Here is an 18743-nt window from a genome sequence, read left to right as displayed (position 1 = left end):
TTTTTTATAGAATCCTTTCCTTTTACTTAGTTGTGAGCCCTTTTCTGACTAACTTTTTATTTCCTTCCCTTTCCTTTTAGTCAGGCCTTTATTCCCTCCCATCCCCCCCCTGTCAGGGTGTGTGTGTGAGAGTTTACTTATTGTTTATTCTTTAATCTTAATCTTTAGTTGTCTGATTGGGACTGTGTGTGTACTGTTTGTGTACTACCATGTCCAAGGAGCAAAGGGTCTCAGGCTTCAAGAAGTGTGACTCGTGCTGTCAGAAGATGTCTCTGACAGACGGTCACACTTCTTGCTTGTACTGCCTGGGACCTCTCCACCTGCAGGACTCCTGTGCAGTTTGTCACTCCTTTAGCCAGAGAGTCCTGCAGGAGAGGAGAAATAAGTTGATATTAAGGGGTCTCCTTAAACCGGAGGGCTCTCCGGCCAAATCAGCTCCGAGCAAGACTTCTAAGTCTACCAAGGTCCAGGCTTCTGTTTCTAAGCCTGCGGCCTCGGCTCCGACTCCTTTGGCGTCGAAATCGGCTCTGGCTGCAGCCGATCCTGACTTGCCAAAATCCTCGGCACCGATGGCTATCGGTGCCGATACTGTTATGGTCACCTTGGTGTCGGCTCCGACTGGCTCCGACCACCATGTGGCTCAGGCTTCGGTGTCAGCGCCGACCGGCTCCGACACCATTACTTCTAAGTCTGTATCGGCTCCGGCTGGAGCCGATGCATCGAAACCTTCATTCGGAGCCGAAATGTTATCGGCTCCGTCTGGTTCTGTGGGTTCTTCGGCTCCGATGGTTCCCTCGAGGAAGAGGTCCAGGTCCCCTTCCTTGGAACCGATACTGTCGGCTCCGGCCTCACCTATTCTTTCGGAGCGGAGCCATCGGAGCTGATCATCTAGGTCGTCCAGGTTATCAGACCATGATTTAGAGAGGGTGGTAAGTAGATTGTTAAAATCACAGGCACTGGCCCAGATGCTGCATAGTCCGTCTCAACAGACGACTATTAGTCCACACCCTCTTCAAGTTCCTCCTTCGACTCTGCCTCAGAGTTTGGAGCTGGAGTCTACAGGAATAGTTACGGCTATGGCTGAAGGACAGATCCCCACCCCCCTTTTGCACCTTCAGCATCTACTCTTATCTCCTCCTCGAGACCTTCCTTGGAGGGATTCGGTGGCCGGGCTTCCCTGGTCTCCTCCGAGGGGGTGAGTGGCATCGGACCCTTGTCCGACCCCGCTCTTCCCCTTGGAGCCTCGGCCTTGGTCAGCTCGGCTCCGACATCTGCCTCGGAGCCTTCCCTTTCGGTGGGCCCGGGAGTCCCTGCTTCTTCGGAACGGGTTCTCTCGGTTCTCCTGGGGAGGGGAGCCTTTGAGGTGATGAAGAGTGTGCTGTCCACTGGGCTCAGTCAGCAGTCTATTCCCTTAGCTCCTCCCTCTACGGTGCCTGTCGAGATCTCTTCCCACTCTCTTGCTCACGGACCGAGAGATCCACCGCCTCAGGTTTCCCCACTGGGAAGAACCCCCTCTTCCGAGGATTCTCCTGACCCATCAGGAGATCCTCCGCGCAAGAGGACTTGTAAGAGGAAGCACCTGGACTCCCCTGAGTCTACCACCTCCGATAGAGGATGAGTCGGTATACCTAGAGGCGTTTGGATCTCGACCCTCCACCTCCTGGGTGTCTCCTCCTTTCGACCCCTGATGGAGGTTATTGCTCGGAAGGCTTGGACTGCTCCTGATTCTGTAGAGCCAGTTCCTAGGAGGCCGTCTAAATTTATTACAGCCCATTCTGAAAAACAATTCCTTACAAAAGGTGTCCCGGTTGATGCCATGGTGGTGGCGGCCGCCACTAAGAAGGAACTTGCAGATCCTTCTGTACCAGTCCATCCTCCTAACAAGGATTCTAGGACCATGGACAGGTATGGTAAGTGGATGTTCTCCTCAGCGACCTTTGCCATGCATTCGCTGAATTATTTATGTCACTTCACCAGACTCCAAAGGGACATCCTAAAAGAACTAGGTGAAGTAGTACAGGATCCTACAGCTCCAGGGGCTCAGGACAAAATTGCTTCTCAGCTAGGAATCCTTAATTCTATAGCAAACTCCTCCATGCGGCTGATTTCGTATGCAGCAGATGGAGCGAGTAGAGCCGCAGGTACAGGAGTGGCTCTTAGCGTCAATCCTGGATGCGGCTCTGTAATTTTGCAGATCCCTTTAAGGCGTCCTTCACAAACTCTCCCTTTGATGGGTCAGCATTGTTTGGCCCTCAAGTGAAGGATACATTGACCAGGTGTGAGCAGGACGGCAAGACTCTTTCTGCCATAGGGGTCCGTTTTTCTACCCCTTCTAGACCTTACCCCAAAGGTCAGAAGGGCGGAAAAATGTGGTTCCGTAAATCCCAAGGAGTCACACCGGATACACGTGGTCAGTTTACCCCTAGAGGCAGAGGGGGTAATAATAACAGACGCCGCCCTAGAGGCAGAGGGGGTCCACAAAACCAGGGAAGCAGAGAGCCTCTCTGACAAGCCCTTCCAGCATCCCTGAGGTGTTGCCCGACTGTCCATCCTTGGAGGCAGTCGGGGGAAGACTATCGCTGTACCCACAAGCCTGGTGTTCCCTCACACAAGACAGATGGGTACAGTCGATTATATCCGAGGGTTACAAAATTCCTTTCGAGGAAAGTCCCTTCACTTACAGAAATTCCCTTCCAGATGTGCCACCCGGTCTAAGGGAAATCGCAAAATTAGAAGTATCAAAGCTTCTTCACAAAAGGGCCATTCAGCCAGTTACAGACCATTCAGAGCCCGGAATCTACTCAAGGTTCTTTTTGGTCCCCAAAAAGACGGGAGATTGGAGACCAATATTGGACCTCAGCAGACTCAACAAGTCTGTGAAAAAGATGAGATTTCGAATGGTCACACTTCAATCAATTTTGCCCTTTCTGGGCAAGGACAACTGGATGTGCTCAATAGACCTTCAGGATGCGTACTATCACATAAAAATTCACAGACGCTCCAGAAGGTTTCTCCGCTTTCGGCTGGGGTCCAGTCATTTTCAATTCAGAGCCCTGCCCTTTGGTCTCACTACAGCCCCCAGAGTGTTCACCAAATGTATGGCAGTGGTCACGGCTCACCTGAGGCGTCTAGGATTCCAGGTGTTTCCGTATCTCGACGACTGGCTCCTTTCAGCCACCACCAGGCATCAACTTCTCCAAGCCAGGGATTACACCCTAAATCTCTGCACTCAGTTAGGAATTTCGATAAACTACGAAAAATCCTCCTTGTTGCCCTGCCAGTCTATTACTTTTATAGGCGCAAAATTAGACACTGTTTGGATGTCAGCAACCCTCACAGACCAAAGAATCTCAGATATCCAAAGTCACGTGCGGATCATCCTTGCCAGCAAAAAGGTGCAAGCCAGACTGGTCCTGAAAGTTGGGCCTCATGGCAGCGGCCATTACCCTTCTTCCCTTGGCCCGTTTCTACATGCGCCTTCTTCAGCGGATGTTATTCACCCAGTGGTCTTACCAATTTCCCATGCATCACCAAATCCTGGTGACACAAGCTTGCAAAAATCACCTATCCTGGTGGATTGCTTCTCCCCAAATTCACCAGGGCAGACCCTTTGTTTCCCCGGCCCCGGTAGCCACAGTCACTACGGACGCCTCCCTGATCGGGTGGGGGGGTCATTATCAGGGCAGGATGGTTCATGGGAAGTGGCAACCATTTGAATACCACCTGCACATAAATGTCCTAGAGATGAGAGCAGTGCTTTTAATGTTGCAAGCCCTCAACGACTTTCTTCCCTTGGGGACAATTGCAGTTCACACGGACAACATGTCTGTAGTATGGTATATCAACAAACAGGGCGGAACCAAGTCCTACCCCTTGTGTCGAGAAGCTCTCAGACTTTGGCAATGGGCGATCTAGCAACGCATATCCCTGGGAAAACCAACATTTTAGCGAACAGATTGAGCAGAGCTATTCTCATGCCTCACGAGTGGTCTCTCAAACAATCTATAGTGGAAGAAATTTTTCTAGCATGGGGCCGCCCATGTTGCGATCTTTTTGCTACTCCCCAAAACAACAAATGCCCAGTCTTCTTCTCTCTCTTCCCACTACCAGACCAACCCCCCAGAGATGCTCTTACCCAGGATTGGCCCCAGGGACTTCTTTATGCCTTCCCTCCCTTTCCATTGATTCCACAAGTCCTCCAGAAAGCCACCGTTTTGAGAGCCAAGATGATTCTCATTGCCCCCTATTGGCCTCGACAGATTTGGTTTCCGTTCCTCCATCGTCATCTATTGGTACAGCCGTGGCATCTGGACCCAGTGCCAGATCATCTGATCCACCAATCGGGTCACCTGCATCGATCTATTCCTTCTCTCAACCTCACAGCTTGGTTGCTCCACTTCCTTCCTTAGCCAGGCTTCCTATGATCTCTAACCCTGTTAGGGATATCATAGTGGCTTCCCTTAAATCCTCTACTAGAAGGATTTACTCCAGCAAGTGGAAACGCTTCTCCTTTTGGGCTAAGTCAAAGAATATAGATCCCTTTACTGCCCCTGTTCATGCAGTTTTGGATTTTTTAGCGGAAATCTTTCACTCTGGCTCTTCATCTTCCATGGTCAAAGTTCAGTTGGCTGCTATCTCGAATTTTCATGTCGGATTTGCAGATCACAACATTATGTCCCATAAGCTTTGTAGAGCTTTTCTAAAAAGGATTTTTCTCCTTAAACCTCCTGTTAGGAGTCCTCCTCCCCAATGGGACCTAAATTTAGTGCTGACATCCTTAATTCTTCCTCCCTTCAAGCCAGCTGTTTCTTGTTCACTGAAGTTTCTTTCATGGAAAACACTCTTCCTTGTTGCTATTACCTCGGCCAGGAGAGTGTCAGAACTTCATGCTCTTTCTGTTCGTCCCCCTTATTTGGTCTTCCACAAGGACAGAGTATCCTTGAGAACTAATCCACCCTTTTTGCCTGAGGTGGCTTCGAAATCTAATTTGAATCAATCTATTGATCTCCCTGTATTTTTCCCTAATTACTCCAACAGATCAGAACAGAAATTACATTATCTTGATGTACACCGCCAACTCAGATATTATTTGGACAGAACAAAAGAATTCAGGAAATCCGATCAGCTCTTCCTTTCCTATGCTAAAAATAAGAAAGGCCTTCCTGTTTCCAAAGTGACCTTGTCTAGGTGGCTTTATTCCACCATCTGCGAAATCTATCAACTCAGGGGCAAACAGCTGTGCTCAAAGCCAAAAGCGCATTCCACCAGAAGTCTAGCCACTTCCACAGCCTTTCAGGCTAGACTCCCTTTAGACACTATTTGTGCAGCAGCCACTTGGGCCACTCCTCATACCTTTGTTTCTCATTACAAATTGGATTTGGCCTCCAGGGACAGAGCCAGTTTTGGTTCTACGGTTCTCAAGAGTCTGTTCCATTGAGCCACCCAGGATAGAGGTGCTAGGGACGCGGTCCCATCAAGCAAGAATGAAGGCGAGATTGACAACTTAATATTGAGAAGTTATGTACCTACCATAACGTTCCATGTTAGTTGTATTCTCTCGCCTTCTTTCTTGCGACCCTCCCCTCCTACCCCCTTGCCTGGACAGACCTTGATCTTCCTTGTTTAGAAGATTGCTTCCTTAGGCTCCAGTTAGTTACCTGGTTCCCATTACAGCCCTTTTCTTAGGCTTTCTTTCCTCTATGGAAAGTTTTTTGTGCACGGGTTTTTTTCCTATAGGTACAAACGAGATCTGAGTACTTACCGCCTTGCATCATGGGATATGGGGCTGCCTCGAGCTGGTAAAAGTGACTCTCGAGCTTAGCAGTGCGAGTGGAGCCGAGGATCGGCTCCGAACCCATCAAGCAAGAAAGAAGGCGAGAGAAGACAACTAACATGGAACGTTATGGTAGGTACATAACTTCTCATTTTCAATGGTTCACGTGTCTAAACATGCCTTAAAGAGTGCCTTGGAAGAGGCTGATACTGTTTCTAGAAATGCAGCAACATCAGTTGTGACAAGGAGGTATGCTTCTGACTGTGTATTTTGTACAGCAGCTAATCATATGTTCATAGGTGTATACTAGGCTAATGACCACTAGGCCCTTGTAAGCCTAGCTGTGCAACCCAAATGTGATCCACAAATGTGATTTATATAGATGGTGATTTACTGACTGTATGTGTCCAACAAAGACATAGGAGCCAGACCAGGGGTGAATTTCTGATTCCCCATCCATTGGTCCAAGTTACACTTAAATAGGAACCCTGCTCCACATGGTTGGGGAACCTTTTCAAGAGAATGGGAATTCTCTGAGAAACATCTGTCTGTCCAACTTGTCCTGCTTATGTCCCAAGCAAAATTTAGGTATTTTACTGTAGTGGTTTTGTTGCTGTTTGTTTTGTGGTTGTGCAAAGGTTCATCAAAACAGGGTCTAGGGATGCCCTGTATGCCAGGCAAATATCACCTCTCAGAAGTCTGTATGATACTGAGTAAAGAGATAGGGGGTTGAGACGATCAGTGTAGGTCATTGTGCTTACTCCTGGTATTCTTTTTGTAAGGAATCTTTGTGGACATTCCAGTTGCTGCATGTATCTGGCTGGGTACATACCCACGGAGGTATTATATTCTATGATGGGTTTGATGAGGGCTAAGTACAGTGGTATGATGACCTCTCTGGACCTAGATGCCATACCTTTGCTTATAAGTTGAGCAGCATAGAAGTCTTTTCTTACCACCTTGGACACATGTTGGTCAAAGGGTAGGTTACTATCTTCGAGTTCTCAGATCTTTGACTAGTGAATTAACTTTTAAGGGTGTTTTATTGATGATGTAGTTACCCAGGGTAGTAGACTTTCCAAAAGGTACTATAATGTATTTCTTGGTACTGAGTTTTAAGCCATGACTTTTGCACCAAATGTTTGTCTATATTAGGTATTCCTGAAGGGTGTTCTTACTTTTGGGGGATTTATTGACTGCTCCTAGTTGCAATCAGCTGTGAACTTTGTTAGCCAAAGGCCTTCGACATTGGCTTTGACATCTAAGAAGTAGATGCCATAGAAGAGTGGGCCCAGCACAGAGCCCTGGGGGACTCCACTGGTGACCGGCCTCTTTGTGGTGGTGCCTCGCCAATTCTGAACTCCTGGGTCCTATCACTGAGCCAGTTAGGTATCCAGTATGTTGTAAAGGGTTTTATACCTAGTTTAGTAAGTTTGCTGTCAATGCCCAAGTGGGGTATTGAGTCAAACTCTTTAGCCAGATCTAAGTAGCCAGTATGTACTGTTTTCCCCTCATCCATTGCCTCAGTGACCTAAAGAAGTCCCACAGATTCAGTAAGCATGAACTTCCTTTGACAAAGCCAAAACTGGAATGGTTTAAGTGTCTGGAGGTCTCCTATTTCCTTTTTGATAATTTCCATGATGATTCTTTCTATGGCATTGCAAATAAGACTAGTTAGACTAATGGGTCTGTAGTTTCCAGGATCTATTGAAGGTCCTCCCTTGTGGAAAGGAATGACATCACAGTCCTCCATTCATGTGGCACAAAGCCTGTTTTAAGACTGTTAAATAATAACTCCAGGGGTCCTGATAAGCCATATTTTAGACTATTCAGGAGGCATCCTGAGATGTAAATAGGGTCCATTGTGGTCATGTTCTTGGCTTTAGTGAATGCAGTCAGTACATGTGTCCTAGTTTTAGTTAGAGGGTTTATGTTTGAGGGTATTTTTTGGCATTCCTATCTTTGGTTCCTTAACCTTTCAGATTTTACTGGTTAAGGTTGTCTGAATCATGTTCTTGTGTGAATTTTTTCTGTCTAGCTAATTTTTCTTATGTTATAGTTAGTATGCTTGCTGCGTTACTATGGTTAGATAGGTAAATAGGTAGGTAGCCTTTACTGTGTCAGTTACTAATGTTATTGTGTTTTACTGTGTTTTTGTGGCACCCCTACCATGGATTTCTCTAACACTTCAAAAGTACCTGAGGACTTCCCTCATGGACTACAGTCCCCTTTCTGCCCCATAACTCCTGCAGTTTTCCCTGGGAACACCCCCCCTTTCTTCTCCTTGTGACCAATCTTCCCCTTTTCCAAGCCATGCTTCAGAACTGACGTCTACCAGGAGGTTGTTGCAGTCACCTTAGGTGGTTTCTTCCTCTAGGTCCACAAAGTTGATTGAGAGCTTCACACGTCATATGTAGAGCAACTGATAAGGTCCTTCTTGCAGGCACAGATGCAATTGGGTATTATCCCTTCCTCTTTGACCCTGAGGTCTTTGGTTTAGGTTCTCACCTTTGTCTTTCCTTCCTTGGTTCCTTCATTTCTGGGGTTGTTGGGTCTGACTATGCTGTTCCCCCTTGTCACAACCAATAGCTTGGCCATTTTAGGTGCAGACATCATCCTTGATGTTCTCGACTCTGCTGCTGTTGGAGATGGGCTGTGGGAGTTGGTGCCCCTTGGTCAGGGTCGACTCTTGGGATCTCAGAGTCATCTTTTCCCTTGATTGCTTCAGCTCTTGACAGTTTGGCCCTGGTCTCTGTGTCAGAGCTGATTGAGTCTGCACTAGGCACAGGTATCTCCCTTGGGTCACTTGATCTGAGGCGCACTAGGTCTGGTCATCTGGCTTTGGTGTCTGCCTTCAGTGTAGTGGATGGGATCCTCTCCAGTTCATAGATGGTGGAGGGGCTTCATCATTTGCTTCAGATCTGTCCCAGTCAGTCTGGTCTGTGGCTCTACCTCACTTGTCTTCAGGATGGACTTCAAGCCCACAGGTTTCCCTGCACTTGGAGGGGCATGACAGGATGCAGGGGTTCTGGGTCTTCCCTAACCTGGATGATTGGCTCCTGACTGCTGCCATGAAGGCAACTCTCATCAATGCCTGAGATACCTTATTCCATTTATAACTGTCCTTGGGCATAACAGTGAATCATGAAAAGTTCAGTTTATTGGCCTTTCAAGTTCTAGAATTTATCAGGTACTATTTGGATACAGTCACTCAGAGAGCCCAGCTACTGTTATCAAGGCTACATTCACCGCATCTGTAGACCTCTCACATTTTGCAGGATCCCAAGCCCTCTGCCGCTTAATAAGTTCATATGAGATTACTAGAATAAAGGCTTAAGGGCCCTTACAAGCCTAGTCATTATAACCCATTTTTTCCCAATAAATAGCCCCTAGGGCAAGAAGATGGCATGAATTTGTAAACCAAGCAAAACAGGTCGCAGTACAAGTAGTAGTAGACTGGAAATAAACTTTGCAGTGATTTTACGCCTTGTCTCCTCCATTTGTGTGTAGTGCACATTCTTTAGGCTTGCTACCTGTTTGTTTGGTTTATTAGTTCACTCTTGGTGGCTTTCCTGGTTTATTAAGTTTAATGGCTTGGATTTGTGTCTGTGAATTGAGTATCTTTACAGATTACCCCTGTCCATAAGGGACATAGTCACTACTCCAGGTGTGAATTCCCCATCCATTGATCCAAATCGCATTTGAAGAGAGCCAGGGAAGGGCTCTGCTTAATGTGATTAGGAAGCCTGTTCCAAAGAAGGGGCAATCTCTGAAACACGTATCTGTCTCTTAAGGAACTTTTGTTTGGGTTGCCAAGTTTAGATCCTTAGACTGGGTGGCCTTTGTGCTGTTTGACTTGCAGATGTGTAGCAGCTCCATCAGGGCTGGATTTGTGAGTGCCTTTTAGATCAAGCATAGGTCACCCCTTAATAGTCAGTAGGAGACAGAGTAAAGGGATAGGGCTTTTAACCTGTCTGCATAGTTCTTGTTGTTGACACCCTGTATTTCCTTTATGAGGAGCCTCTGAGGTTGCTTCAGCTGTTGTAAGTGCCTAGCCAAGTACATGCCAAATGATGTACTGTACATGATTATTGGTGTAATGATGGCTGAGTACAGCAGGACTATAATTTTCTTGGATCTGCATGCCATACATTTTCTTATAAGTTGTGTCACATAAAAGAATTAGTTCAGGCGACTGTCTACCTGCGTACCTAGATCTCTCACTTCTGAGTCCAACACTAAGGGGTGTGCTATTGATGCTGTAATTTGCAGGCATATCTGACTTACCAAAGGGTATGATAATGCATTTTTTTATTTAGTTTTAGACAATGGTTCTAGTACCAATTGTTTGTCTGATCTAGACCCTCCTGAAGGATACCTACATCACTGGGTGATTCAGTGATTCAGTGATTGCCCCCAGCTTACAGTCATCAGCAGACTTTGTCATTCAGAGGCCTTCCACATTTGTCTTGACTTCAGAGAAGTATATTCTGAACAGGAGTTGTACCAAAACTGAACCCTGTGGCACACCACTAGTAACTGGCCTCTTGCTGGATCAACCACGTGTCTTATCTATGAGCCAATTGGCTATCCATCTGGTGACATAGGGTTTTATGTCTAGTTTTGTGAGTTTATTTATAATACCTGAGTAGGGCATTGTGCCAAATGCCTTGGTCAGGTCGAAGTAGGTGGTATGTACAGTTTTACCCTCATCTGTGACCTTAGTGACTTTCTAAAAGAAATCCACCAGATTCATTAGGCATGACCTGCCCTTGAGAAAACCAGATTGGGTCAGGTCCAGTGTTTGAAGGTCTCCTATGTCTTTATTTATCAGATCCATGATTATTCTTTCCATGGCCTTACATATAAGACTAGTTAAACTTATGGGTCAGTAGATGGTCCCTCTTTATGCAGAGGGATGACTGTTACTGTCCTCCAATCTTTCGGGCAAAGCCAGTCTGGATTCTGTGGTTAAATAGAGATCCTACTGGGTTTGAGAAGTCCTTATTTAAGCTGTTTAAGCGGCAACCTGGTATATTGTCAGGTTCCACTGAAGCCATGCTTTAGAGAGCGCAGTGGCAACCTGTTTTTTCACGATAATTTGGTAGTGGAGGGTATTTTTTAGGGGAGAAGTGGGAGTGATGGGGAGGTGAAGTTTGAGCTGAATTTGTTGGACAGCAGATTTGCTATGTCTTCCAGCTGAGTATGGGTGATGCCATCTACAACTAATTCTGCAGATTGTTGGGTGTTGCTATTAAGATTGTGGGCATAACTGAAAAATGCCTTATGGTTATCCTTAGCCTTGGCAAATTTTACCTCAAAGTCTGCTTTCAGAGACTTGGCTAGTACCCTGTATTCACCTGTTTAGACTAATGAGGGACTTATTTCTCTATTGTGCATACTCCCTCTTACTTCTCAACAGGATTTTCTCTCTTTTGTTGTATAGCCTATTAATATTTGTGGTCCACTGGGTATCTTGTTTTTGATTTTGACGTGGGTGTATTTCGGTATGGTACTGCCATTTTCATACAGCTGTTTATATGGTCATACAGGATTTTTTGTGTATGCCTCTGCATAAGTTTCTGTGTTTTCTGAATGGGGGGGGGGGGGCTTGGAGACTAGCTCTGACATCCCTTAATAGGGAGTAATTAATCTTACAGAAGTTCTTAAAGTTTTGGGGGTTAGGTGGGGGGGACTAGTTTTACCTTTATTTCAAAGGAGACTGCTTTGTGATCTGATATTTTTAGTGAGAACATAAGACTAGGGGGGGGGGGTGCATCACTCTCCCATATTTGTGAGTACCAGATCTAGGATATTTTTCCCGTAGTGGGAGTGCAGACCAGCTTGCTCCAGGGCATTTGAATTTACAAAGTCAAGAAATCTTTGGGGCTGCATGTTAGTGGCCATATATGCCACCTAATTAATGGAAGAGTAGTTAAAATCGCCCATGAGTATGGCACTAGGCTGGATGGTGAGTTGCTTCTTCTAACTTCAGGTATGATGTATGGGCTTGCTGGTTCATAGTGGGGGACCTGCAAGAATATGGTAATGGATTTTTCCCATGGTTAGTTGGACATGGAGTAGCTCAAGCATATCATATTGTTTGATCAGCCTTGAGGTGTGCTTATCCTTTGTGGAGATGGCTACACCTCCACCTTTTGCTCTTTCATATCCTGTGGGTGGTGGTCGGAATTTATGAAAGGCATTATAGCCATCCACTGCCGGCTTTGAACCATGTTTCAGTAACTGCACAGATGTCAGCATTCTCCAGTGTGAGGAGAGCTTCCAGGGAGTGCAGTTTCTTGTTGAGGCTCCTGGCATTGAGCAGTAACACCTTTAGCTTGTCCTGAGTAACTTTTGCTATGTTGGAAGGTTTGTCTGTTTGGCAGTGCCTAAAAAAGGCACTTTAGGATTGGATAATGTTTTGGCCAGTATCCAAAACCCTAGAGGTGACAGGTGAAAAACATCCCTGGCAAAATAGCATGGCCTGTCAACCATGTCCTCCCAGGCTAACAAGTGTTGGACCCCTTTGGAATGACACCAGTAGCTAAGCCAATTGTTAGTCAATCATTTTCTGCTGATATTGTGGCATCGTCCTTGGAGATGGTAGAATGCTGCTCAATGCTAGGCTCATACCTGCCTGTGACACATATTCTGAGAGCCCAATAATGTCTCTCTTCATATAGTCCAAGGAGGTATGCCAGAGGTTATTCACATCTCCTTGTGCACTTGACAGTTTCTGTCTGTCTTGTACCTCTTGCAAGATTCCAAATGTGAGTTTTACGTGGAATGTCTCAGTTCAGAGGTCCTATCTGACTCACCTCATGGACTTTCCAGAACTTCTGTCAAGAGTTTGTCGCCATCACATTCGTTGGTGGTTGGAGTCTCCAGTGGTCATGGTGGGGTGACCTTTTGACATCCCCAGGCCTCAATAACTATGGATGCTTCTATTCTGGTGTGGGGATGAGGCATTTTGAGGGGAAGACTGTCCAAGGTACCCGGTCAAGGAGTGAGACAAATCTTTACATCAGTGTCTTGGAAATGAGAGTTGTCCTAGCGTTACAGGCATTTCAGGACTTCCTCCCAAGGGTGATATTGCCATACAGACTTGACAACATGTCACTGATGTGGTATCTGAATAAGCAGGGGGGGGACTCAATCTTATCCCCTATGTTAAGAGGCCATGAGAGTTTGACAATGGATGATGTCCTCTCAAAAGTTTCTGATCTTAGTGCATATCCCAGGGAAATCCATCATCCTGACAGCAAATGAAGTAGGAACATTATTCTGTCTTGCGAATAGTCCCTGAATCCCAAAGTACTGGAGAAAATTTTCAGCAGCTGGGGCAGCCCCTGCTTCTATCTTTTTGTGTCCCTGTCCGACACAAGTGCAGCAGTTCTGTCCAACACAAGTGCAACAGTTTTTATGCCCTGATCCCGCCATTGCGACAGTCACTAAGGGATACTTTTTTGTATGCTTGGGCCCCAAGTCTTCTCAATGCCTATCCCCTGAAGCCCTTGATAATTAAGTTGATTTAAAAAACAGCCCATTGCAGAGCAATTGCCATACTAATTTCTCCATTCTAGGCCTGACAACTTTGGTTCTCCTTTCTTTGGCCTTCTCTTCTGCACCCACCTTGGATGTTGGATTCAGTTACTGATCTGATTTCTCATTTTGTGGGATTACCACTCCCAGTCCTTTGCTCCCTCAAATTGAGTGCTTTGTTTCCCTAATTCTGATGATGGCAATGAATACCAAGCTCTCCCAGTTAGTTATTTACATTATTTCTTTATCCTAGAAACCCTTTACCAGGAAGATTTTTCTTCATAAATGGAAGTGCTTTTCTATCTGTTAAAGGTTTGGATCCCTTTTCAGCACCTTTAAACACCATTCTGGTCTTTTTGGCTTATCTTTTTCATTCTGATGTTAGTTTTTGACTATTAAGGTACAACTAGCTGCTATTTATAACTTATTATTTTTTTTGGTTGGCAGGGATAAAGACCCATGTGGCAGATATCAAGCTTTCTAAGATCTTAGTGATGATACCTTTTGGTTATGTTCACTGATCAGGCATCTGGTACCTCCTTGAGACCTTTCCCTACTGCTGCACGTTCTTTCCAAACCTGTCTTTGAACTGTTCTCTATAGTATCTTTAAAATTTTTGTCATGGAAAATCTCTTCTTGGTGGCTGTCACATGAGCCAGAAGCGTCTCGGAAGTTCAAGCATTAACTTCAGTACCTCATTATTTAATTTTTCATAAAAATAGTCACCATAAGAACCAACCCGTCCTTTTTGCCCAAAGTTGCTTTTGAATCAAATCTGAAGCAATCCATTCATTTGCTATTTTTCGTTCTAAATTTCAGAAACAAGAGTGAACATTTGCTTCATTGTTTTGATGTTCATAGACAGCTTAGATTTTATTCAGACAGGATCAGAAGTTTCAGAAAATCTGAATAAAAGTTTGTTTCCTTTTCTAAAGCAAAACTTGATAAGCCTGTATCCAAAGTGACCCTATCCAAATGTCTTTTAGATTGTATTTCACTTGCATACCCCTTGAAGGGAATTTCTTTACCTGCAAAACCAAAAGATCATTCAATAAGGATGGTTGCTACCTCAACTGCCTTTTTCTTGCAGCCTTCTTTTGATGAAGTTCGTGCTGCAGTTGCTTGGTCAAATACTCGTACCTTTGTCCCACTGCAAACTGGATATACGGTCTAGGTCTAGAGCTTCTTTTGGTTCCACCATCTTGAGGAATGTTATCTCCTAGGGCCTCCTGTTTTTTTTATTGGCTGGAGACAGGAAGAATAAGACATAATTAAGTACAAGTTATGTAATTAACTTAACAATAAATCCATGTTGTCTGTATCTGTCTGTCTCAGCCATCCCTCTGACCATGTCTGCTCCAAATTGTTATTTTTCTAGTGAATGCTCCTGATTGGTCTTGATGGTTCGGCCTCAAAACCTGCAAGGGAAGCTCCATTTATGTGGTCCTCTTTTCCTGAGCTTCCTTATTCCTCATCCTGACTATAATTCATAGTGGGTCAAGGGCTATCTTCAGAGGACAGACTTGATCCAAGGAGAAGGCACTACTATATCCTCATCCCCATCCACTAACATGATTTGAGTAAGCAGTGCTTATTTTTAAAGCTAGAATGAGGTTACTTCTGGGGACCTCCAAGTGCTGCCCACAGATATTTTGTATATTACAAAGCAAATTGACTGCATTATGTCATGATGTGGGTAAGGTATATATAAAGCATGTGTAATCATTATTTTATTCAAGTATTTCAATTGTTATTCTTGCCCAAATGTTCTTCTCCTGTATTGCCATTATATAGTTCAGTCTGCCACACTTACCTCAGGTAATCTTTTTTGTAGTGATTAAGGACATGTATGTGTTTGGTGGTTGATAGACCTAGGGTTAAATGGGTGAAGTTTACATTGCTTAGGGGTAGTGAGGGTTTTGGTCTGCCAGACTTCTGTATGTTGGTGGCCCAGCTCTGACTCTTCTGTTTCGTTTGGTTTTGACATTCTTTAGATCTGGGACCCAGGGTTAAGCTCATTATTTATTTATTTATTTTTTATATTTGTTTACTGGGGTAGTGCACTGATCACTATTGACCAATTTTAGGCTCAGCCCAAGTGAGATACGAAAAAATTTCACAAACAAAACTACAGAAATGTAAGCAATAACAGAGTAGCTCACAATTAATTACATAGAAAAAAATGCAGATACATCTTAGTGAACAAGCATAATGCAATGTACAATCAGTCAGAGTGCAATGTGCAATATATGCATTAGTTTCTAAAGTGTATCAATCTTCAGTGAATCTTGAGAGGGGAGAAGAGACTCAGAAGGGAGCTAGGTTAGGTGTTATGTCCTGTGTTGAACCAGGAGCATTTGGCTTGGACGAGGAGGGATTTCTCAGTTGCATTTGAATTTGGAATATATGTTGATTTCTTTAATGTCAGTGGGAAGAGTTTGCCAAAGAGAAGGTGCCTGAGAAGAGAAAGCATGTGCAGTGCTATGGAGTTTGGTTTTGGGGTAATTACAGTTGGTGTGGCTTGTGAGTTGTGTCTCAGGTTGCATGAGGAGGTTTTTTTTTGTGAAGTCTATGAGGGGAGTAAATGTGTAGAGATGGAGTAGTTTGTAGAGTCCTAAAAGTAGGCTAGCTGTTTGTTTTATGGATAGCCATTTGGCTTTTTCTAGGGTGATACAGTGATGCTCACAGTGAGGTAGGTTTGTAATGAATTTATAGATGCTGTTAGAGATAGTCTGGAGTGTGACGGTGTTTTTCTTGGAAGCATAAACAAAGATTGGGAGCCCATATTCAAGCCAAGAAAGGATAACTCATTGGAAAATGGCCACTCTGACTGGTTGAGATAGAAAAGAGGAGACCGTTTTGGCCCAGAAGAGGAGGGAGTTTATTTTGGCTCTCATTTTGTCTGTATGGAAATGAAAGTTTAGTGACTGATCAAACCATAGACCTACTGAAGTTGGAGGTTGTCTCAAAAGAATGGTTGTGCAGGTCAAAGTTAGTTAAAGGGTTAGGTGCTTGGTGAATTTTCTGTGGAATTCCAAAAACATAGTTTTGGTCTTGGTGAGATTGAGAAGTAGTTTATGGTTTATGAGCCATTGGTGGAGCTCATGTAAACCTGACTGGAGTTGGCAGTGAATGTTGGTGTTTGAGTGACCTGATTAGTAAATGACTGTAGAGGGTAAGTGGGAGATCGGGAAGGACACCAGGAAGTTTGTTAGTGCATATGGAAAAGCGAAGGGGGGACAAGAATGGATCCTTGTGGTACACCTTTGGTAACCGGTGCAGATTCTAATTGTGAGGATTCTATTTTAACTGTGAAATGTCTGTCAGTGAGGAAGTTTTTAAACAAGGTAGTGGCATCGTTTATGTTGGAGAAGATGATGGTCAAAACAGTCAAATATCTTTGCCAGGCCTATAAATAGGACACCTTTAATGAAGACACTGTCAGAGTTTAGAAGCATGTCATCAGTTAGGGACCAAGATGCTGCCATATTACTTCATCCAAGCCAGAAGCCATGGTGTTTGGATAAGAACAGGTGGTACTCTGGATATAGAGAGAGTTGGGTGTAGACTGTATTTTGAAGAAGTTTGCTTAGAATTGGGAGGACGGCTATTGGATGGAAATGAGTGGCATCCTTTGGGTTAGTTTGTTTTGGGAGAGGTTTAATTAGAGCAGTTTTCCAAATCTGTGACATGATGCTTTGTATGAGACATAGGTTAAATATGTGTCCGAGAAGAAGACATAGATACTCTTTGCAGTGATATATGAAACAGGGATTTATGTTGTCAAAAATCCTGGAGGGGTGTCAGAGGAAAAATTTTCAAATAGAATAGAGACTTTTTTTGGATCTATGCATTTGAAGTGGAAGAGTGGGATGAAAGGTGGTGGGATGGGCAATGCATGATATGTGTGAGGTGTGGAGTTTATTGCTTGGAGATTTCTAAATTCTTTAAAGAAATCTTCTGGAGAAAGTTTTGCTGTACCACACTGAATGGTGTTTGCACACAGGGTATCATGAGGAGGTTTTCTTCCTGTAAGTAGGTTAACCTCTTTCCAAAAGTGTTTGGGAGAATGTAAGAGGGTAATTTGTTTCTTTGTTTGGAGATTTCTTTTGTGCCTTCTGATGGACTTCTTTGCTAGCTTATGTAGGACTATAAAGGAGGTGCAGTTGTCAGTTGTGATAGTCTATTTCCATTTTTGCCTTGATTCATCCCTTAGAGTTAAAAGATGTTTAGGTTCAGAGGACAGCCATTCAGTTGTGGTGGGTTTATAAGGTCTGTGGATAAGTGGGAAGAATTTGTCTTGCAGCTGCAGTAGAAAGTGGGTTAGGCTTACAGCTCTGGTATTAGAGTCATGTAAAGAGAGTATATGGTTCTAGTTGACTGTGAGAAATGTACTGCGTTTGTCTATATATGTGCCACTCTGGTTTCTAAAGGCTTTTACCATTGCTATAATTTTGTAGGATGGTTGACAGTTGCAAAGGTGATTGGTCAGTGGTTGCTTAGTGATAGTGGCAGAATGTTTATGTAGGAGATGGAGTTTGCTGTGTTTGTAATAAACAGATTGAATGTGGAGTGTTTGGAGGATCTGAGGTCAGGTCTTGGTTGTTTTTGAAGTTTTGGTAGAAGAATATTGCCCAACTTCCCAAGTTGTATGGAACAGTTACTGATGCTGTAAATCACTCCATGTCATCTTTAAAACTAGGGACTTTGAGAGAATTGTCTGCATCAGTTGGCTGTCTGTTTGAGGTAGGTGACCAGACTGCCTGCCTAATTAAGTTCTGGAATCATTTGGAAGAGGCAGCCTTGTTTATGTCTTGGGAATAGTTTTAACAACATTTGTATTTGGCATTTGGAGAGCTTTTGGTGTTTGAAAAATCTCTCTCAGACCTCCAGAAGACAAAACAAGACATTTCATTGGGTCAAGCTATGCCTTCATATTATGGATTAATTTAGGAAATAATACAACAAGATTGATAGACAGAAAAGTTAGTGAACAAGCTGTATAAATAATCATGGTTAAAGAGGTGAAAAGGCAGGTGGAAGAGGGCTTGTGGGAGATATTGAATAGATAGCTAAATTTGCTGGCCAGGAAGGTGATTCATTTGGCCCCTCAGTAGTTAATCCTGTCTGGAATCTTAATCTAGAAAGTGCTTCTCCAAATATCGTTAGGCACATAGTAAGCTGCAGCTTGTGATGTTCAACATTAGATTACTGTTGCAGTAGTCTAAGCTATTTGGGTTATATCCAGATCATGATACATCCATCTGCCAGCTTGCAAAGCTTCAGGGTACCTTCCAAATGCTCTAACTGCCAGGAACTTGCATAGAGCCACATAAAATGGCAGTTTGGGTGGCAAATGCTGTAGAGCTTTCTTTCAGCCTCAGTGCACTCCCTCTATGTGCTTCTTGGAATTGATGGTCTGCTA

The 18743-nt window shown here is 44.2% G+C and overlaps 1 protein-coding gene across 2 annotated transcripts in view; it reads left to right on the top strand.

Annotated features, from left to right (window-relative positions):
- The window catches only part of LRRC56 (leucine rich repeat containing 56), a 1529270-nt gene that overhangs the window by 458988 nt on the left and 1051539 nt on the right, over window positions 1–18743 (top strand). The gene's annotated exons all lie outside the window — the stretch shown is intronic.

The sequence above is a fragment of the Protopterus annectens genome, chromosome 17.part0, assembly GCF_019279795.1.
Source record: "Protopterus annectens isolate FY-2018-M chromosome 17.part0, PAN1.0, whole genome shotgun sequence".
Lineage (NCBI taxonomy): Eukaryota > Metazoa > Chordata > Ceratodontiformes > Protopteridae > Protopterus > Protopterus annectens.
The sequence above is the reverse complement of the archived record's forward strand: the minus strand, read 5'-3'. Positions and strand labels throughout refer to the sequence as shown.